This window comes from Oncorhynchus keta, chromosome 25, assembly GCF_023373465.1.
Source record: "Oncorhynchus keta strain PuntledgeMale-10-30-2019 chromosome 25, Oket_V2, whole genome shotgun sequence".
Classification (NCBI taxonomy): Eukaryota; Metazoa; Chordata; class Actinopteri; order Salmoniformes; family Salmonidae; genus Oncorhynchus; species Oncorhynchus keta.
The window spans coordinates 10,169,789-10,193,016 of NC_068445.1; the positions used below are offsets into that span (position 1 = coordinate 10,169,789).

The 23,228-nt window shown below is 45.0% G+C and overlaps 1 protein-coding gene and 1 long non-coding RNA gene across 23 annotated transcripts in view; one reads left to right on the top strand and one right to left on the bottom strand.

The window, feature by feature from the left end:
* LOC118358121 (cAMP-specific 3',5'-cyclic phosphodiesterase 4D-like) overlaps positions 1-23,228 on the bottom strand; it is a 274,906-nt gene that overhangs the window by 184,512 nt on the left and 67,166 nt on the right. The gene's annotated exons all lie outside the window — the stretch shown is intronic.
* On the top strand, positions 14,148-16,929 carry LOC127911669 (uncharacterized). 22 transcript variants are annotated; one of them, XR_008078819.1, is made up of 5 exons: positions 14,148-14,914; positions 14,971-15,194; positions 15,307-15,362; positions 15,419-15,530; positions 15,643-16,929. It is a non-coding gene; the product is annotated as an uncharacterized LOC127911669 (long non-coding RNA). The 22 variants fall into 22 exon arrangements; XR_008078824.1 differs by lacking the exon at positions 15,307-15,362 and having other exon boundaries at positions 15,643-16,034; positions 16,091-16,929; XR_008078828.1 differs by lacking the exon at positions 15,307-15,362 and having other exon boundaries at positions 15,643-15,922; positions 16,035-16,929.

Consider the following 23,228-nt stretch of genomic DNA (forward strand, 5'->3'; position numbering starts at 1 on the left):
AACTGCAGTTACACTGCAAAATTACTGAAGTAAAAAAATATATATTTTGGACACAGTATTTTCAGCATACTGCAGTTATACTGCACTCTAGCAGTTATACGGCACTATGACTGCAATAATGTTTTGTAAGAGAAAGTCTTGATTGAATATTTGCAATGCGCAATTCAGTCATCATGGAAGAGTCTTCCTTTAAAATTTGACAATTCCTCTAAGCTCTTTGGTCCTTGAAAAGTCATTGAAGTTATGAATTTCTACTGCTTCAATATAACTATTCCGTGATTGAATTTATGATCAGTTTTTAATGTAGGCACTTTCGCTTGTTTCCTGCTGTTTCAGTTGAAGGGTGTTGCGCTAGTGAGCAAGAAAACATCAGATGTTGGCTTCAACTTGGTTTTCCATACAAAGCGTTCCATTACAAAGGCAACCCGATTTTTGGTGGCGTTCTCATTTTAAAACATGTTAAACCAGTTAGCCTGGAGCCAGGCGCATCTCCCAGCAAGCAAACGAAATTACTCTAGCTACAATACCTCTTTTGCCAACTGGCCTGGTCCCTTTGTCGACACGGAGCCCCGCCGATCCATCACGACTGGTCTGCCGATGTAATTCCATCCGTTGTGCCCTCAACTGACCTTTGCCGGACGTCGGTGAAGACGCTTCTACTAGCCCTGGCCTGCTAACTTATTTTAACGCCGTATCTCCCGCGCCGCAAACTTCCAGCACCGACAGTGATGGCCGCCTCGCTTCGCGTTCCTAGGAAACTATGCAGTTTTTTTTTTTTTTTACGTGTTATTTCTTACATTGGTACCCCAGGTCATCTTAGGTTTCATTACATACAGTCGAGAATAACTACTGAACATAAGAGCAGCGTCAACTCACCATCAGTACGACCAAGAATATGACTTTCGCGAAGCGGACCCTGTGTTCTGCCTTTCACCCAGGACAACGCAATGTATCCCAGCCGGCGACCCCAAAAAACGACTTCGAAAAAGGGGAAAACGAAGCGGTCTTCTGGTCAGACTCCGGAGACGGGCACATCGTGCACCACTCCCTAGCATTCTCATCGCCAATGTCCAGTCTCTTGACAACAAGGTTGATGAAATCCGAGCAAGGGTAGCATTCCAGAGGGACATCAGAGACTGTAACGTTCTTTGCTTCACGAAAACATGGCTCACTGGAGAGACGCTATCGGAGACGGTGCAGCCAGCTGGTTTCTCCACGCATCGTGCCGACAGAAACAAACATCTTTCTGGTAAGAAGAGGGGCGGGGGCGTATGCTTTATGGTTAACGTGACGTGGTGTGGCCAAAACAACATACAGGAACTCAAGTCCTTCTGTTCACCTGATTTAGAATTCCTCACAATCAAATGTAGACCGCATTATCTACCAAGGGAATTCTCTTCTACCAAGACTGCTTCCATCACGTGGACTGGGATATGTTCCGTATTGCGTCAGACGACAACATTGACGAATACGCTGATTCGGTGTGCGAGTTCTTTAGAACGTGCGTTGAAGATGTCGTTCCCATAGCAATGATTAAAACATTCCCAAACCAGAAACCGTGGATTGATGGCAGCATTCGCGTGAAACTGAAAGCGCAAACCACTGCTTTTAATCAGGGCAAGGTGACTGGAAACATGACCGAATACAAACAGTGTAACTATTCCCTCCGCAAGGCAATCAAACAAGCTAAGCGTCAGTATAGAGACAAAGTAGAATCTCAATTCAACGGCTCAGACATAAAAGGTATGTGGCAGGGTCTACAGTCAATCACGGATTACAAAAAGAAAACCAGCACCGTCACGGACCAGGATGTCTTGCTCCCAGGCAGACTAAATAACTTTTTTGCCCGCTTTGAGGACAATACAGTGCCACTGACACTGCCCGCAACTAAAACATGCGGACTCTCCTTCACTGCAGCCGACGTGAGGGAGACATTTAAACGTGTCAACCCTCGCAAGGCTGCAGGCCCAGACGGCATCCCCAGCCGCGCCCTCAGAGCATGCGCAGACCAGCTGGCTGGTGTGTTTACGGACATATTCAATCAATCCCTATCCCAGTCTGTTGTTCCCACATGCTTCAAGAGGGCCACCATTGTTCCAGTTCCCAAGAAAGCTAAGGTAACTGAGCTAAACGACTACCGCCCCGTAGCACTCACTTCCGTCATCATGAAGTGCTTTGAGAGACTAGTCAAGGACCATATCACCTCCACCCTACCTGACACCCTAGACCCACTCCAATTTGCTTACCGCCCAAATAGGTCCACAGACGATGCAATCTCAACCACACTGCACACTGCCCTAACCCATCTGGACAAGAGGAATACCTATGTGAGAATGCTGTTCATCGACTACAGCTCTGCATTTAACACCATAGTGCCCTTCAAGCTCGTCATCAAGCTCGAGACCCTGGGTCTCGACCCTGCCCTGTGCAACTGGGTACTGGACTTCCTGACGGGCCGCCCCCAGGTGGTGAGGTTAGGCAACAACATCTCCACCCTGCTGATCCTCAACACTGGGGCCCCACAAGGGTGCGTTTTGAGCCCTCTCCTGTACTCCCTGTTCATCCACGACTGCGTGGCCACGCACGCCTCCAACTCAATCATCAAGTTTGCGGACGACACAACAGTGGTAGGCTTGATTACCAACAACGACGAGACGGCCTACAGGGAGGAGGTGAGGGCCCTCGGAGTGTGGTGTCAGGAAAATAACCTCACACTCAACGTCAACAAAACTAAGGAGATGATTGTGGACTTCAGGAAACAACAGAGGGAACATCCCCCTATCCACATCGATGGAACAGTAGTGGAGAGGGTAGTAAGTTTTAAGTTCCTCGGCGTACACATCACAGACAAACTGAATTGGTCCACCCACACAGACAGCATCGTGAAGAAGGCGCAGCAGCGCAAAGCTGGGACCGAGAGACTGAAAAACAGCTTCTATCTCAAGGCCATCAGACTGTTAAACAGCCACCACTAACATTGAGTGGCTGCTGCCAACACACTGACTCAACTCCAGCCACTTTAATAATGGGAATAGATGGGAAATTATGTAAAATATATCACTAGCCACTTTAAACAATGCTACCTAATATAATGTTTACATACCCTACATTATTCATCTCATATGTATACGTATATACTGTACTCTATATCATCTACTGCATCCTTATGTAATACATGTATCACTAGCCACTTTAACTATGCCACTTTGTTTACATACTCATCTCATATGTATATACTGCACTCAATGCCATCTACTGTATCTTGCCTATGCCGCTCTGTACCATCACTCATTCATATATCTTTCTGTACATATTCTTTATCCCCTTACACTTGTGTCTATAAGGTAGTAGTTTTGGAATTGTTAGCTAGATTACTTGTTGGTTATTACTGCATTGTCGGAAATAGAAGCACAAGCATTTCGCTACACTATCTGTTAACCATGTGTATGTGACAAATGAAATTAGATTTGATTTGATTGCTAGCGTAGTAACGACTACCTCGCGGCTTCCCTGTTTCATCTATTGCTGTTCACTGGACCCTATGATCACTTGGCTATATAGCTGATGCCTGCTGGACTGTTCAATAATCACAGTACTCTATTTTGTCTATTTTGTTTATCTGTCGGTCCCAGCCTCGAACCTAGGCCCTGTGTGTAGTTAACTGACCCTCTCTGCCCATTCATCGCCATTTTACCTGTTATTGTTGTCTTAGCTGATTAGATGTTGTTGTCTTTTCCGTTGTTGTCTTAGCTAGCTCTCCCAATCAACACCTGTGATTGCTTTATGCCTCGCTTTATGTCTCTCTCCAATGTCAATATGCCTTGCATACTGTTGTTTACAATAGTTCTCATTGTTTTAGTTTACTGCGGAGCTCCTAGTCCCACTCAAAATGCCTCAGATACCTCTTTTGTCCCACCTCCCACACATGCGGTGACCTCAGCCAGCATAATTAGTGCATCCAGAGATGTAACCTCTCTTATCATCACTCAATGCCTAGCTCCACTTTACCCGCACCCTACCATAAGCGTCTGTAAATTATGCCCTGAATCTATCCTTACTACGCCCAGAAATCTGCTCCTTTTATAATCTCTGTCCCCAACGCACTAGACGACCAGTTTTGATAGCCTTTAGCCGTACCCTCATCCTTCTCCTCCTCTGTTCCTCGGGTGATGTAGAGGTTAACCCAGGCCCTCTGTGTCACCAGGCGCTCTCATTTGTTGACTTCTGTAATCGTAAAAGCCCTGGTTTCATGCATGTTAACATCAGAAGCCTCCTCCCTAAGTGTGTTTTACTCACTGCTTTAGCAGGCTCTGCCAACATTGATGTCCTTGCCGTGTCTGAATCCCGGCTTAGGAAGGCCACCAAAAATTTTGAGATTTCCATCCCCAAATACAACATTTTCCGTCAAGATAGAACTGCCAAATGGGGAGGAGTTGCAATCTACTGCAGAGATTGCTTGCAAAGCATACTTTTTCAAAATGTTTTGCCCAAACAGTTCGAGCTCCTCATATTTAAAAAATATATCTCTCCAGAATAGAGGTCGACCGATTATGATTTTTCAACGCCGATACCGATTATTGGAGGACCAAAAAAGCCAATACCGATTAATCGCCCGATTTTTGTATTTATTTATTTGTAATAATGACAATTACAACAATACTGAATGAACACTTATTTTAACTTAATATAATACATCAATAAAAATCCATTTAGCTGTAACGTCGTTCTTCGTTTGTAGAAAGAGAGTCGGACCGAAATGCAGTGCAGTGGTTACTCATGTCTTTAATGAAGAGATCGCGATACATGAAATAACTTATACATATACCAAAACAACAAACGGAACGTGAAACCTATTACAGCCTATCTGGTGAAACTACACAGAGACAGGAACAATCACCCACAAAATACAAAGCGAAACCAGGCTACCTAAATACGGTTCCCAATCAGAGACAACGAGAATCACCTGACTCTGATTGAGAACCGCCTCAGGCAGCCAAGCCTATACAACACCCCTACTCAGCCGCGATCCCAAATACTACAAACCCCAATACGAAAATACAATAACCCCATGTCACACCCTGGCCTGAACAAATAATTAAAGAAAACACAAAAACACTTAGACCAAGGCGCGACAGAACCCCCCTAAGGTGCGGACTCCCGGACGCACCTCAAAACCATAGGGAGGGTCCGGGTGGGCGTCTGTCCATGGTGGCGGTTCCGGCTCGGGAACGTGGACCCCACTCCATTAATGTCCTAGTTCCTCCCCTTCGCGTCCTGGGATAATCCACCCTCGCCGCCGACCATGGCCTAATAGTCCTCACCCAGAACCACACAGAACTGAGGAGCAGCTCCTGACTGAGGGGCATCTCGGGACTGAGGGACAGCTCGGGACTGAGGGGCAGCTCGGGACTGAGGGGCAGCTCGGGACTGAGGAAGCTCGGGACTGAGGGGAAGCTCGGGACTGAGGGGCAGCCCGGAACTGAGGGGCAGCCCGGAACTGAGGGGAAGCCCAGTACTGAGAGAAAGCCCAGTACTGGGAGGAAGCCCAGTACTGAGAGGAAGCCCAGTACTGAGATGAAGCTCAGGCAGGTAGTAGGCTCCGGTAGATCCTGACTGGCTGGCGGATCTGGAAGATTCTGGTTGACTAGCAGATCTGGAAGAGACTGGTTGACTGGCAGATCTGGAAGAGACTGGTTGACTGGCAGATCTGGAAGAATCTGGTTGACTGGCAGATCTAGAAGATCATGGCTGACTGGCGGATCTAGCTGCTCTATGCAGACTGACAGCTCCTTGCAGACTGACAGCTCTGGCAGCTCCATGCAGGCTGACAGCTCCTTGCAGACTGACAGCTCTTTGCAGACTGACAGCTTTGACTGCTCCATGCAGGCTGACAGCTCTGGCTGCTTTATGTAGACTGACAGCTCTGACTGCTCCATGCAGGCTGACAGCACCCTGCAGACTGGCAGCTCCTTGCAGACTGACAGCTCCTTGCAGACTGGCAGCTCTTTGCAGACTGACAGCTCTGGCTGCGTCATGCAGACTGACAGCTCTGACTGCTCCATGGAGGCTGACAGCACCCTGCAGACTGGCAGCTCTTTGCAGACTGACAGCTCTGGCTGCTTCATGCAGACTGACAGCACCTTGCAGACTGACAGCTCCCTGCAGACTGGCAGCTCAGGCTGCTCCGAACAGGCAGGAGGCTCCGGCAGCGCTGTAGAGGAGGAAGGCTCTGATAGCGCTGGAGAGGCGGGAGACTCCGACAGCACAGAAGAGGCGAGGCGCACTGTAGGCCTGATGCGTGGTGCTGGCACTGGTGATACTGGAGCGTGGACACGCACAGGAAGCCGTGCAGGCGCACTGGAGCTCTTGAGCACCGAGCCTGCCCAACCTTACCTGGCTCGATGCCCACTCTAGCCCGGCCAATACGAAGGGCTGGTATGAACCGCACCGGGCTATGCACCCGCACTGGAAACACCGTGCGCTCCATAGCATAACACGGTGCCTGCCCGTTCTCTCTAGCCCACCGGTAAGCACAGGGAGTTTGCGCAGGTCTCCTACCTGGCATAGCCATACTCCCTTTAAGCCCCCCCTCAATAATTTTTTGGGGCTGCTTTTCGGGCTTCCATCCGCGTCGCCGTGCTGCCTCCTCATACCAGCGCCTCTACGCTTTAGCCGCCTCTAGTTCTTCCTTGGGACGGCGATATTCTCCCGGCTGCGCCCAGGGTCCTTTTCCGTCTAGTTCTTCCTCCCATGTCCAATTCTCCAGGTGGTGCAGCCTCTCCCACTGCAACTGCTCCTCACGATTAACAGGGAGAGTAGGCTCAGGTCTGACTCCTGACTCTGCTACTCTCTCTCTGAGCCCTCCCCCAATAAATATTTGGGGGTGACTTTCGGTTTTCGCTCTGTGCCGCCGTGTCTTTCTTTTCGACTCCATTCTCCTATAGCCCTCTTCGCACTGCTCCAGCGAATCCCAGGCGGGCTCCGGCATTCTCTCTGGGTCGGCCGCCCACCTGTCTATTTCTTCCCACGTCGTATACTCCATGCCTCGGCTGTCCATAACGTCCTCCCTTCGCTGTTCCAGCTGCCTGTTACCACTTCACTCGGTCCGTGTGTGGTGGGTGATTCTGTAACGTCGTTCTTCGTTTGTACAAAGAGAGTCGGACCGAAATGCAGCGTAGTGGTTACTCATGTCTTTAATGAAGAGATTGCGATACATGAAATAACTTATACATATACCAAAACAACAAACGGAACGTGAAACCTATTACAGCCTATCTGGTGAAACTACACAGAGACAGGAACAATCACCCACGAAATACAAAGCGAAACCTGGCTACCTAAATACGGTTCCCAATCAGAGACAACGAGAATCACCTGACTCTGATTGAGAACCGCCTCAGGCAGCCAAGCCTATACAACACCCCTACTCAGCCGCGATCCCAAATACTACAAACCCCAATACGAAAATACAATAACCCCATGTCACACCCTGGCCTGAACAAATAATTAAAGAAAACACAAAAACACTAAGACCAAGACGTGACATTAGCCTCAAATAAATAATGAAACATGTTCAATTTGGTTTAAATAAAGCAAAAACAAAGTGTTGGAGAAGTAAAAGTGCAATATGCGCCATGTAAAAAAGCTAACGTTTGAGTTCCTTGCTCAAAACATGAGAACATATGAAAGTTGCTGGTTCCTTTTAACATGAGACTTCAATATTCCAAGGTAAGAGGTTTTAGGTTGCAGTTAATATAGTATTTATAAGACTATTTTTCTCTATACCATTTGCATTTCATATACGTTTGACTATTGGATGCTCTCATAGGCACTATAGTATTGCCAGTGTAACAGTATAGTTTCCGTCCCGTTACCCATTGCTCCACAAAAGCCGCGGCCCTTGCGAAGCAAGGGGAATAACTACTCCAAGTCTCCGAGCGAGTGACGTTTGAAACGCTATTAGCGCACACCCCGCTAACTAGCTAGCCATTTCACATCGGTTACACCAGCCATTAGGCTGATAGGCTTGAAGTCATAAACAGCGATGTGCTTGCGAAGAGCTGCTGGCAAAACGCACGAAAGTGCTGTTTGAATGAATGCTTGCGAGCCTGCTGCTGTCTACCATCGCTCAGTCAGAATGCTCTATCAAATCATAGACTTAACACACAGAAATACGAGCCTTTGGTCATTAATATGGTCGAATCTGGAAACTATCATTTCGAAAACAAAACGTTTTTTATTTCAGTAAAATACGGAGCCGTTCGGTATTTTATCTAACGGGTGGCATCCCTAATTCTAAATATTCTTGTTACATTGCACAACCTTCAATGTTATATCATAATTACGTAAAATTCTGGCAAATTCGTTCGCAATGAGCCAGGCGGCCCAAACTGTTGCATATACCCTGACTCTGCGTGCAATGAACGCAAGAGAAGTGACACAATTTCACCTGGTTAATATTGCCTGCTAACCTGGATTTCTTTTAGCAAAATATGCAGGTTTAAAAATATATACTTCTGTGTATTGATTTTAAGAAAAGCATTGGTGTTTATGGTTAGGTACAGTCGTCCAACGATTGTGCTTTTTTCGCAAAGCGCTTTTGTTAAATCATCCCCCAGTGTTGCATCGATTATATGCAACGCAGGACACGCTAGATAAACTAGTAATATCATCAACCATGTGTAGTTATAACTAGTGATTATGATTGATTGTTTTTTATAAGATACTTTAATGCTAGCTAGCAACTTACCTTGGCTTCTACTGCATTAGCGTAACAGGCAGGCTCCTCGTGGAGTGCAATGAGAGGCAGGTGGTTAGAGCGTTAGACTAGTTAAATGTAAGGTTGAAAGATTGGATCCCCCGAGCTGACAAGGTGAAAATCTGTCGTTCTGCCCCTGAACAAGGCAGTTGACCCACCGTTCCTAGGCCGTCATTGAAAATACGAATGTGTTCTTAACTGACTTGCCTAGTTACATAAAGGTATAAAATAATATAATAATCTGCAAAATCGGCACCCAAAAATACAGATTTCCGATTGTTATGAAAACTTGAAATTGTCCCTAATTAAATCGGCCATTCCGATTAATCGGTCGACCTCTACTCCAGAAACAAGTCTATCACTGTTGCCGCCTGATATAGACCCTCTCAGCTCCCAACTGTGCCCCGGACACCAGTGTTTCATTTCCATATTGTAATTACTTCGCCACCATGGCCTATTTATTGCCTTAACTCCCTTATTTGACCTTATTTGCACTCACTGCATATAGACTTTGTTTTCTTTTTTTCTACTGTATTATTGACTGTATGTTTTGTTCATTCCATGTGTAACTCTCTGATGTTGTATGTGTCGAACTGCTATGCTTTATCTTGGCCAGGTCGCAGTTGCAAATGAGAACTTGTTCTCAACTAGCTTACCTGGTTAAATAAAGGTGTTTTTTTTTTATTAAATAAAAAATATGTGAATTGATTGGGCCCGGGTATACTGGAAGGATATTGACCTCATCCCGTCAGTTGAGGATGCATGGTCATTTTTTTAAAGTAATGTCCGTAGAACTAAGCACAGATATAGTCCTTGGTTCACTCCAGACCTGACTGCCCTTGACCAGTACAAAAACATCCTTTGGCGGACTGTACTAGCATTGAATAGTCCCCGGGATATGCAACTTTTCAGGGAAGTCAGGAACAAATACACACAGTCAGTTAGGAAAGCAAAGGCTAACTTTTTCAAACAGAATTTTCCATCCTATAGCTCTAACTCCAAAATGTTCTGGGACACTGTAAAGTCCATGGAGAATAAGAGCACCTCCTCCAAGCTGCCCACTGCACTGAGGCTAGGAAACACTGTCACCCCCGATAAATCCACGATAATCAAGAATTTCAATAAGTATTTCTTTGCGGCTGGCCATGCTTTCCTCCTGGCTACCCCAACCCCGGCCAACAGCTCTGCACCCCCTGCAGCTACTTGCACAAGCCTCCCCAGCTTCTCCTTCACCCAAATCCACATAGCAGATGTTCTGGAAGAGCTGCAAAACTCGGACCCGTACAAATCAGCTGGGCTAGACAATCTGGACCCTCTCTTTCTAAAATTATCTGCTGCCATTGTTGCAACCCCTATAACTAGTCTGTTCAACCTCTCTTTCATATCCTATAAGATTCCTAAAGATTAGTAAGCTGCCGCGTTCATCCCACTCTTCAAAGGGGGTGACACTCTAGACCCAAACTGTTACTGACCTATATCCATCCTGGCTGCCTTTCTAAAGTCTTCGAAAGCCAAGTTAACAAACAGATCACTGACCATTTTGAATCCCACCGTACCTTCTCCGCTGTGCAATCCGGTTTCTGAGCTGGTCACGGGTGCACCTCAGCCACGATCAAGGTACTAAATGATATCATAACCGCCATTGATAAAATACAGTACTGTGCAGCCATCTTCATCGACCTGGCCAAGACTTTCGAATCTTTCAATCACCGTATTCTTATCGGCAGACTCAACAGCCTTGGTTTCTCAAATTACTGCCTCGCCTGGTTCACCAACTACTTCTCAGATAGAGTTCAGTGTGTCAAATTGGAGGGCCTGTTGTCTGGACCTCTGGCAGTCTCTATGGGGGTACCACAGGTTTCAATTCTCAGGCCGACTCATTTCTCTGTCTATATCAACGATGTCTCTCTTGCTGCGGGTGATTCCTTGCTCCACATCTACGCAGACGACACCATTCTGTATACATCTGGCCCTTCTTTGGACACTGTGTTAATAAACCTCCAATCGAGGTTCAATGCCATACAACACTCCTTCCGTGGCCTCCAATTGCTTTTCAATGCTAGTAAAACTAAATGCATGCTCTTCAACCGATCGCTGCCCACACCCGCCCGCCCGACTAGCATCACTACTCTGAACGGTTCTGACTTAGAATATGCGGACAACTACAAATACCTAGGTGTCTGGCTAGACTGTAAACTCTTCTTCCAGACTCATATTAAACATCTCCAATCCAAAATTAAATCTAGAATCGGCTTCCTATTTCGCAACAAAGCCTCCTTCACTCATGCTGCCAAACATATCCTTGTAAAACTGACTATCCTACCAATCCTCGATGTCATTTACAAAATAGCCTCCAACACTCTACTCAGCAAACTGGATGCAGTCTATCACAGTGCCATCCGTTTTGTCACCAAAGCCCCATATACCACCCACCACGGCAACCTGTATGCTCTTGTCGGCTGGCCCTCGCTACATATTCGTCGCCAGACCCACTGGCTCCAGGTCATCTATAAGTCTTTGGTAGGTAAAGCTCCACCTTATCTCAGCTCACTGGCTACCATAACAACACCCACCCGTAGCACGCGGAGGTATATCTCACTTGTCATCCCCAAAGCCAAAATCTAATTTGGCCGCCTTTCCTTACAGTTCTCTGCTGCCAATGACTGGAACAAATTGCAAAAATCGCAGAAGTTGGAGACATATATCTCCCTCACTAACTTTAAGCATCATCTATCTGAGCAGCTTACCAATCGCTGCAGCTGTACATAGCCCATCTGTAAATAGCCCATCCAACTACCTACCTCATCCCCATATTATTTTTATTTACTCTTTTTTTGCCCCTTTGCACACCAGTATTTCTACTTGCACATTATCATCTGTACATCTATCACTCCAGTGTTAATTTGCTAAATTGTAATTACTTCGCTACTATGGCCTATTTATTGCCTTACTTCCTAAAATAATTTGCATACACTGTGTATAGACTTTTTCTATTGTGTTATTTACTTTACTTTGTTTATTCCATGTGGAACTCTGTGTTGTTGTTTGTGTCGACTGCTTTGCTTTATCTTGGCCAGGTCGCAATTGTAAATGAAACTTGTTCTCAACTGTCCTACCTGGTTAAATAAAGGTTAAATAAAATACGTTAAAAACATTGAAGTGCAACGTAGCATTGAGACAGACATGGTGGCGTAGTGGGAAGCTTGGAATGGGGTGAGGTTGTGAGTTCAAATCCATGTTGAGGACATGTTGAATATTAAGTACAGAGCATAGAGGTTGGTAATCTCTCCTCTCGTTGTGCTGTGATTGGCTCAGTGTTCTATCACTCCTGGTGACACTGTGTCAATGCTAAATCTACAAGGAGAGCTAGAAAGTACAAGCCCCCTTGGGTGCTGCCATAGATTTACATTGGAAGTGCACATCCAAGAAGGCTCAAGGCCATTGGCCACAGATAAAATGACATCAAATCATGTTACTGTAGATTGATTGCACTGATCATGTCTACATCATACTTTCAAAATCTTAGCTAGACAAGCAGTCATGAATCATGTTGACAATCTGCTGGAAAATCCTTTTCAATCCTTGTTGTATGAAGATAAATTATAGATGAAATATATCGTTGTTCATAGGCCATCGGACATAAACATTACACAACAAGTTGGATATTGAAAATTCAACAATGAGTGATTTGGAAGGAATCAGTGGCTAACTGCAAGCGTTGCCCTGCCTTCTATTTAGTGGAGAGGGTGTGTGGTTCAAGTTTGGGTTTAAGGGTCTCTTTTCCAAGCTTAAATTGTAAACATTTACAAGCGACACCGTGGGCCAGAAAAGGTTAAATACATTTGCCATGCTATCAATCCAGCATGACCTCTGCCACATTCAAAACCCCTGGAAACTCAGAACAGGGAAATCTCAGACTTCAGTGAGTTCAAGACAACTGGGAAGTCTTGAAAAAACAAGCTCCGACTGGGAAAATAAACGGTCATCCAACTTGGAAATTCAAGTCGGGAACTCTGGCTTCTTTTTAAAGCTCCAACCTGAAAATCATTGGCGTCATGATTCGACCTAGTTTTTTTCAGTTCCCAGTTGTCTTGACAGCACCATAAATACAGAGAATGCCAGTCTTATATGACAACATTTCATGACAAAATTTGCCAACAAGACGGACTGCCTCGCGACATTCCTGTTCAAGTAAGCTCAGCACAAAAATTTCTTGTATGCTGCTGCATAAGTGCATGAGTGATGTAATATGCCATGGAGATATGTATACTGTAGCTAAGAAAGTACTGCTAAGTGTATGTTGTGTAGTAAGCTGTTAGTAGCCCATGTGCCTCACCCTAATAATTTGGTCCCTTTCCCTCTCATAACTCAGCCTACTGTTCTGACTTGGTGGTGCACATGTAGCCTGTTTTAGAGAAATGTCATCATCGAATATTGTAAGAGCTTTCATTGTCTGCTTATATGCCCCTTATTTGTCCTATGGTTCTGACTTGGTGTACAGGGAGAAAACTTTAAGAACGGCCCATATTCTGAGATTTGTAGCTATACGTTTCAAAAGTGCCGAACAAATAGTTATATGTCCATCTTAGCTTGCTCATTATCTTAATCACAATTACGGCTTACTTCTTATTCGCTCATCGTTCCCTTATGCCATAGTTTGTACATCTCAATTGTGAATAGAAACCACATTTGTTTAAGCAAGTCAGTCATATCAGCTATTATTCTTTTTTAAATGCAGTAAATGAGGCTGAATGAATTGTTTCAGTGTCTCCTGACCCCTCCTGTCTCAGCCTCCAGTATTTATGCTGCAGTAGTTTATGTGTCGGGGGGCTAGGGTCAGTTTGTTATATCTGGAGTACTTCTCCTGTCCTATTCGGTGTCCTGTGTGAATTTAAGTGTGCTCTCTCTAATTCTCTCTTGCTTTCTCTCTCTCTGAGGACCTGAGCCCTAGGACCATGCCTCAGGACTACCTTGCTGTCCCCAGTCCACCTGGCCGTGCTGCTGCTCCAGTTTCAACTGTTCTGCCTTATTATTGGACCATGATGGTCATTTATGAACATTTGAACATCTTGGCCATGTTCTGTTATAATCTCCACCCGGCACAGCCAGAAGAGGACTGGCCACCCCACATAGCCTGGTTCCTCTCTAGGTTTCTTCCTAGGTTTTGGCCTTTCTAGGGAGTTTTTCCCAGCCACCGTGCTTCTACACCTGCATTGCTTGCTGTTTGGTGTTTTAGGCTGGGTTTCTGTACAGAACTTTGAGATATCAGCTGATGTACGAAGGGCTTTATAAATACATTTGATTTGATTTCGCTGCCAGACAAGGCTCCGCTGACAGCCAAATTATCAGGAATCAAGGTAAGACCCAAATGCAGACTGCGTGAAGTAACAATATTTATTGTAACACCAGGGTCAGGCAAACAACAGGTTAAGGCAGGCAGGGGTCGATAATCCAGAGTAGGAGCAAAGGTACAAAACGGCAGGCAGGCTCAGGCCGAGTTCAGTAATCCAGAGGTGGAGTAAAGGTAGAGGACGGCAGGTAGGCTCAGGGAGAGTTCAGTAATCCAGAGGTGGAGTAAAGGTAGAGGACGGCAGGTAGGCTCAGGGAGAGTTCAGTAATCCAGAGGTGGAGTAAAGGTAGAGGACGGCAGGTAGGCTCAGGGAGAGTTCAGTAATCCAGAGGTGGAGTAAAGGTAGAGGACGGCAGGCAGGCTCAGGCCGAGTTCAGTAATCCAGAGGTGGAGTAAAGGTACAGGACGGCAGGCAGGCTCAGGCCGAGTTCAGTAATCCAGAGGTGGAGTAAAGGCAGAGGACGGCAGGTAGGCTCAGGGAGAGTTCAGTAATCCAGAGGTGGAGTAAAGGTACAGGACGGCAGGCAGGCTCAGGCCGAGTTCAGTAATCCAGAGGTGGAGTAAAGGTACAGGACGGCAGGCAGGCTCAGGCCGAGTTCAGTAATCCAGAGGTGGAGTAAAGGTAGAGGACGGCAGGTAGGCTCAGGGAGAGTTCAGTAATCCAGAGGTGGAGTAAAGGTAGAGGACGGCAGGCAGGCTCAGGCCGAGTTCAGTAATCCAGAGGTGGAGTAAAGGTACAGGACGGCAGGCAGGCTCAGCCAGAGTGGTCAGGCAGGCGGGTACAGGCAGAGTTCAGTAATCCAGAGGTGGAGTAAAGGTAGAGGACGGCAGGCAGGCTCAGGCAGAGTTCAGTAATCCAGAGGTGGAGTAAAGGTAGAGGACGGCAGGCAGTTTCAGGCAGAGTTCAGTAATCCAGAGGTGGAGTAAAGGTAGAGGACGGCAGGTAGGCTCAGGGAGAGTTCAGTAATCCAGAGGTGGAGTAAAGGTAGAGGACGGCAGGTAGGCTCAGGGAGAGTTCAGTAATCCAGAGGTGGAGTAAAGGTAGAGGACGGCAGGTAGGCTCAGGGAGAGTTCAGTAATCCAGAGGTGGAGTAAAGGTACAGGACGGCAGGCAGGCTCAGGCAGAGTTCAGTAATCCAGAGGTGGAGTAAAGGTAGAGGACGGCAGGCAGGCTCAGGCAGAGTTCAGTAATCCAGAGGTGGAGTAAAGGTAGAGGACGGCAGGCAGTTTCAGGCAGAGTTCAGTAATCCAGAGGTGGAGTAAAGGTAGAGGACGGCAGGTAGGCTCAGGCAGAGTTCAGTAATCCAGAGGTGGAGTAAAGGTAGAGGACGGCAGGTAGGCTCAGGGAGAGTTCAGTAATCCAGAGGTGGAGTAAAGGTAGAGGACGGCAGGTAGGCTCAGGGAGAGTTCAGTAATCCAGAGGTGGAGTAAAGGTAGAGGACGGCAGGCAGGCTCAGGGAGAGTTCAGTAATCCAGAGGTGGAGTAAAGGTAGAGGACGGCAGGCAGGCTCAGGGAGAGTTCAGTAATCCAGAGGTGGAGTAAAGGTAGAGGACGGCAGGTAGGCTCAGGGAGAGTTCAGTAATCCAGAGGTGGAGTAAAGGTACAGGACGGCAGGCAGGCTCAGGGAGAGTTCAGTAATCCAGAGGTGGAGTAAAGGTACAGGACGGCAGGCAGGCTCAGGGAGAGTTCAGTAATCCAGAGGTGGAGTAAAGGTAGAGGACGGCAGGCAGGCTCAGGGAGAGTTCAGTAATCCAGAGGTGGAGTAAAGGTAGAGGACGGCAGGTAGGCTCAGGGAGAGTTCAGTAATCCAGAGGTGGAGTAAAGGTACAGGACGGCAGGCAGGCTCAGGGAGAGTTCAGTAATCCAGAGGTGGAGTAAAGGTACAGGACGGCAGGCAGGCTCAGGGAGAGTTCAGTAATCCAGAGGTGGAGTAAAGGTACAGGACGGCAGGCAGGCTCAGGCCGAGTTCAGTAATCCAGAGGTGGAGTAAAGGTAGAGGACGGCAGGCAGGCTCAGCCAGAGTGGTCAGGCAGGCGGGTACAGGGTCATGACAGGCAAGGAAGGCAGGGAAAGACATGCGCTGACAGGACGAACGCTGGTAAACTTGACAAACAAGACAAACTGGCAGGGACAGACAGGAAACACAGGTATAAATACCAAGGGGGTAAGTGGGGAAGATGGGCGACACCTGGTGGGGGTGGAGACAAGCATAAGGACAGGTGAAACAGATCAGGGCGTGACACAGGTGTAGTAAGGATTCACTCCATGGTGCAACAAAAGAAAGCTCTGCTGTTGGGACAGCTTTACGTCGGCCCTAACAGTTTATGGGCACCGCTTGTCACCTGTTATAGTGCAAGCAATGTATTGTTTAGTGTTGTGTTGTGTTGGCTTTGCTGGCATGCATAAAAAATATATGTTTTGAGTTTGCCCCACCAATATTTACATGCTAAAGTCATCACTGTGTGTAACTAGTCCACAGCCTGTACTAGGTAAGATGCCCAAATAATAATTTCTAGTTGAATGAACATGAGACAATTTGAGCAAATTCATTTTTTTAAGTTAACATACTTTTTTACCTACATTTTCTCAATTTGGAGCTAAGTTTTTTGTTTGTTGTTAGTAGCAGTTACTTAATAAATATTAGTTAAAACAACTCTATTATGTTTTGGTGCAGTGTTTTGAACATCTTTCAACTGCTTCACTAATGTTGATGAATATCTCTCTCAAGGGAAGCAATGGTTGTTTTAACTATAGCCTGTGGTGTATCAGAACTTGTGTGTTTGCAGTACCCACTCTCTCCTTGTCTCTCCATTCCCTTCTGTTGCTCTCTCTCTCTCTCTCTCTCTCTCTCTCTCTCTCTCTCTCTCTCTCTCTCTCTCTCTCTCTCTCTCTCTCTCTCTGCCTGCATGACGTCTGTGTGTATTTCACCCTCGTTACCAGGGGCAACATGGATGGAAGGCGACAAGTGGATGTGTGGAAAGAAATAACTGGCTCAAGCTGGAGACACAAAAGAGGAATGAAAAGAGACAAATCTGCAGGACTCACAACTCTTCACTGAGCACACATGCACTCTCTCTCTCTTTCTCTCTCTCTCTCTCTCTCTCTCTCTCTCTCTCTCTCTCTCTCTCTCTCTCTTTCTCTCTCTCTCTCTCTTTCTCTCTCTCTCTCTCTCTCTCTCTCTCTCTCTCTCTCTCTCTCTCTCCTCTCTCCTGCCTGTCTTGTTCCCTTTGTCTTTCTCTCTTCCCCCCCTTTCACCACACAAAGACAGACAGAGACACATACAGTATGCACGAGACGCCATATGTGCATACTACTCTCTACTGGTTACTTTACAGTACAGTAACTTGTAGTGTAAAATGATTTTCTTGGATGGATGAGTAGTTCTCATAAAAACTTGTTTCTGACACCCAGAAAGACAATCAGGTACACAGGTCTCATAATTTCTAGAATTAAACTTGATGTATTAGCCTGGAAGTAAGCACTAGTACTCTGTCCTGAGCCAGTATGGGAAAGGCCATAGTCCGAAATATATAGTCCTAAATTATCTTAGTGAAAGAGAGATGTTTCTGCTTGACAATGTTTAATGTAGTAGGTTATAGACACAGAAGAGGCTTCATTCAAATAGTGTCAGAGAAAAAAAGCACTGTTGGAATCCAAGCGTCTGTCTCCCTCGTGTGGATACCTTCTACAACTGCCTAAGGCAGAAGCTGACATGACCTAAAACATGAAATAGACGGTTCAGACAAAACAGTTTGTAACATTTGTATCAAAGGGGAAAATCAGCACTCATTGAAAGTTGTATTTATATGTCGGACTCAATTGGTTGCAACCTGTCACAACTCCAAACTAAGGAGAGCATGAATTTGGGGACTGTGATGACTGACTAATATTAATGCTGTGTTCATAAGCAAGCGGGAAGTGGGAATTTATCACATACCACTGGGTAAAATCCACTTGAACAGCCCTCCAACTGGTAATTACTAGTGGGAAACCTGTCTAGATACATTTTCCAACAATTTTCCATCTTAACATTTGGCATAAGTAAAGGCTTTGCTGTCTGGAAAAAACAGATGGAAAAGGGGTCTTAGAGAACATCTACCAGAAAAAGTCTTAAATTGTATCAGAAATACATCAAAACACAATAATGTTGACGTAAAGACCCCTTTACCAAAACCCCACATACAGTATCTTTAAGATAGTTTCACATTCTCTCCCTCATGAGAGAAGATAATGAAAGTTCACAAACGTAACAGGTAATGGTAGACCTACCAATTAGTGATAGTGAATTTACTGGTATCAATTTTGTTTATGAATTATTAAAATATGCACTATGCAGAAATCGCTCCGCCATTTCCTGGTTGCTCAAATTTGAATAGTCCGCCTAATTTCAGTTTATGTGACAAAGCAAGTAAGTATAGTGTAGAGATACATTGTACCATCTAAACCGCTGTGAAATATATTTTCCATTACCAAAAATGTTGTTTTTTCAGTTGTTTGATGCTGGTGTACAAAACCGAAAGTAAAAGACGCACAAACGTGTAATTCCTGCAACTGAATTGGCTACAATGGTAAATCACGGTTGACAACTCCATTGTGTCCTCCTCCCAGAGCGCTAAGAACCTTGGCGTGATCCTGGACAACACCCTGTCGTTCTCAACTAACATCAAGGCGGTGGCCCGTTCCTGTAGGTTCATGCTCTACAACATCCGCAGAGTACGACCCTGCCTCACACAGGAAGCGGCGCAGGTCCTAATCCAGGCACTTGTCATCTCCCGTCTGGATTACTGCAACTCGCTGTTGGCTGGGCTCCCTGTCTGTGCCATTAAACCCCTACAACTCATCCAGAACGCCGCAGCCCGTCTGGTGTTCAACCTTCCCAAGTTCTCTCACGTCACCCCGCTCCTCCGCTCTCTCCACTGGCTTCCAGTTGAAGCTCGCATCCGCTACAAGACCATGGTGCTTGCCTACGGAGCTGTGAGGGGAACGGCACCTCAGTACCTCCAGGCTCTGATCACGCCCTACACCCAAACAAGGGCACTGCGTTCATCCACCTCTGGCCTGCTCACCTCCCTACCACTGAGGAAGTACAGTTCCCGCTCAGCCCAGTCAAAACTGTTCGCTGCTCTGGCTCCCCAATGGTGGAACACACTCCCTCACGACGCCAGGACAGCGGAGTCAATCACCACCTTCCGGAGACACCTGAAACCCCACCTCTTTAAGGAATACCTAGGATAGGATAAAGTAATCCTTCTCACCCCCCTTAAAAGATTTAGATGCACTATTGTAAAGTGGCTGTTCCACTGGATGTCATAAGGTGAATGCACCAATTTGTAAGTCGCTCTGGATAAGAGCGTCTGCTAAATGACTTAAATGTAAATGTAAATGTAAATCATAACAGTTGTACACCACAGTTGGGTCACCTGGTACCATACTCCTTTCCACTGGCATACTGTTATGTTCAGCTCATAGCTGTTTTTCTTTGTCTTTCTGTCGTGTAGTGGTCAAACCAAGAGTGTGAAAACACTCTGAGTCTGGACAACCCCTCCCTCTCTGTTTCGCTCTCTCTCTCTCTCTCTCTCTCTCTACCGCACTCTCACTCTCCAGTTAATGTCACCTCTCCCAGCTCTTACTGACATCTACCCATGAGCCCCCTCTCTTTTCATTTACTGTAACCAGCATCCTCACCCGCTGAGCACAGACCGACACCGAACGTTCATGGACTTTGAAAAGTAGTTGACAGTTGGTCAGTCCACCCTGGCCTTGACGTTAATGTCCACAGACGGACCGGACTGGACCAAATCGGAACCTATCATAGGCGTATGTTTCACAATGTTGGATTGGACAGTACAGTACCATGAGTAGAGCACAGTAGACTAAAGTCAAAAACAGTATAGTACAATACAGTACACTAAAGATGATTATAGTACAGTAGAGAATAGTAGAGTACAGTATATTGCACTCTACTGTACTGAACTTTACTCTACTGTACTGAACTCTACTGTACTGTACTCTGCCCTACTTCTGCTCTGCTGTATTGTACCGCACTGTACTCTACTGTACTCTGCTGTGCTGCGCTGTCCAACCTGGTTAAAACATGAGGAGAATGACATTCATATCCATAATTATACATTTCTGTGTTGTACAGATCATGGACCCATGATGTAATTCCGTTCCGGGTGTAAATCCACTTCACTTACTATAGTTCAATAACCATTTTTTTTTTGTCAAACTCAATGTGACATGTCATAGCTGACACCCCATTCTTTTTGCAGGTATCTTTGAATCTTAATTCGGAGCAGATATTTAACCGTTTTTGGAAAACGTGGTTGCATAACAACCTGAGGGAAATTTTACCGTAATTCCGTTACCAAAGTTTGCAACTGCACAGTTCTTCCACTAAATCAGTTTTTGGAAATGTTTAAGTGTAAATTGTTGAAAGTAGTCGTTGTGCGTAGAGTTGTACGGTTTGTTAAACTTTCAAATCAAAACATGTTTTGTTTGGCATATATTTTAAAGTGAAAAAAAGCGTAATTCCATTACCATGGAATTGTCCTAGACTGGTATGGGAACAAGATTTACAAGCGGAAATATGAGGAAAGATTCGTCTTTTAAAGTATATTTGAAAGCACAAAAATGTTACAATAACCTCAGGCACAAGTTTTCTCTTTTTAGAACCATTCAGAGTTTACTAAACACCAGAGAAATGGCACAAAATGTATGCTGAAATGTCTTTCCTTTTTTGGCAAAAGGGCTGTATTTTAACAGGCAAAAGGGCTGTATTTTAACAGGCAAAAGGGCTGTATTTTAACAGGCAAAAGGGCTGTATTTTAACAGGCAAAAGGGCTGTATTTTAACAGGCAAAAGGGCTGTATTTTAACAGGCAAAAGGGCTGTATTTTAACAGGCAAAAGGGCTGTATTTTAACAGGCAAAAGGGCTGTATTTTAACAGGCAAAGGGGCTGTATTTTAACAGGCAAAAGGGCTGTATTTAGAATGTTTTTGGAATCAGTAACTTAATCAACCTAATTTCCTAATGTTTACAGATTTCTTGTCACCAGTCAACTAGATCCATGGAATAAGTATCTGAAAAAATATAGTGATCTATCTGGCTTGGAGCAAAGAAGTTCTGTAAATCTCATTTATTCCCTGGTGAAGACAGTTGTGCCTGGATCCACGTTGGATATAATATATGCTTGATTTACAGCAGGATTTAACGATGAAAGCAGTAAGGTAATGAGTTCATGTTTTCATATGTTTTTGTGTCTTGGATTAGACACCGAGTCTACTGTGCACAATTGAATAGGATAGACTATTGTGCAACACCTAACACTTTTCCTATTAATTGTTCTGGATATAATGACAGCAAACGTGTAGTTTACAAGAGGTTTGATGCAGCCTACTTGAACTTGAATTTGGAGCTCAGAAATTCAAGTACTGGAATAGGCCTACTTTGATTTTCCAATTTGGTGCTCGAAAAGTCCTTGTAATTATTGTAAGTAATTTATAGATTCTCCTGCTCCCTTATAATTATGCGTGATTTAATTTGAATCAGTTTTTGTGAGAGATGTGGCCACTTCCGTTTGTTTCCTGCCGCTTCAAATAATGTAATAATATTTGAATATCAATGCATTGGCAAGACCTAAAAATAGCATTATTCTTAAAGTGGTAATGGCCTATTTTTTAAATATATTTTTTAACACTTTTTGCATGTTTAGGGGGGGAAGGGGGGTGGGCTCTAAATCAGGCCATATATGTACTATTATATAAATTATGCAATTGTATAACATTGAGGTCCTTGAAAATGACAATGAAGTGCTTGAAAAAGTCCCTGAAAGTCCTTGAATTTGACTTGCCAATGTCTGTATAAACCCTGCTTAAAGGATGTATAGTCCTGGGCCTATGATGTTGAAGAGGAGGAGTTATGGTTCAATTTGCATACATTCACTTTTATTCCTCTAATTGAACCATAACATGTGGAACTGCATGAAAATACGTTGTCACGTTGTCACACGTTGGCCCCATTATTTATAGAAAGACCCATGTGTGTAGGCAAACACATCGGGAGAAAAAAGAAAAGAAAAAGTTGTATTATTTAATGAATTGTACTGTGATAATTGCATTTACACATGTCAATAAGTACATTAATAAAAATAAATATACCGCATAAAGTCAGTTGGATGTGTAAAGTGTTTATAGTTACAGTTTACACAGAAAACAATGTATATCCTAAATCTGACATCATAAAACTCAAACTCATTAGTTTGCTGAAATGACCCTTTGACCAAAAGAGGGCAGGCTTTGCACAGAAACCACTCTAACATCCACAAATATTGAAACAGTGGGAAAATGGCTCTTCTTTGAAATCTATGCTTTTCATTGGAGGGACTCTAGTATTAGTCTCTCTCAACACCCACTGTGTCTGACCGCAAGAGGGCCGGTATTGAGAATCTCATGTAAAGTATGATTGGACAACTTTACATTGTCAAATGAGTTTGAATATCTGGCTGAACAACCACAGGATTAACAGTACCTCAGGCATTCCAAGATGTCAAACAGCTCTTAAAACCCTCTGCTGACAACACAACAAACACTCTCAGAGCTAAACAAGCTATTCAGCATAAGTATTTACCCATCCTGGTGTTGGCACTAAGCGGTTGTGTGTATTTGATAAAGCCCTCGAAGCCAGTGTTTGGAGGACATATTGGCACGGGTGTTGTCAGGCCTGAGACAAAGTCACGGGCCGGCAAACCGTGCCAATATATCCTCCAAACACCGGCTTCGAGGGCATTATTGTTTTCAGTGTTACCAACATATTCAAATCATGATTTACATATTTTCATTAAAAACATTATTTTGATTAATTTATTTATACTATGTTATCCTTCCACAAGATATTGTCCCAACACAAATGTAGGGTCGCTACCCAAGGCGGCTGGTCGTTGATTCTATCGCTTCAATTGCCAGAGACGCAACCCAGTCATTCAATCTTTTTGTTCTGTATCTAGGGACGCGTTCATTCTAAATGTTCCATTGCCATACTGGCTGGCAACGTTCTTATCCCTTGCTTTAAGAGCTAGCCAACTACGACTAACTTACAGTTACGTCAAACAGTGCAGCCAG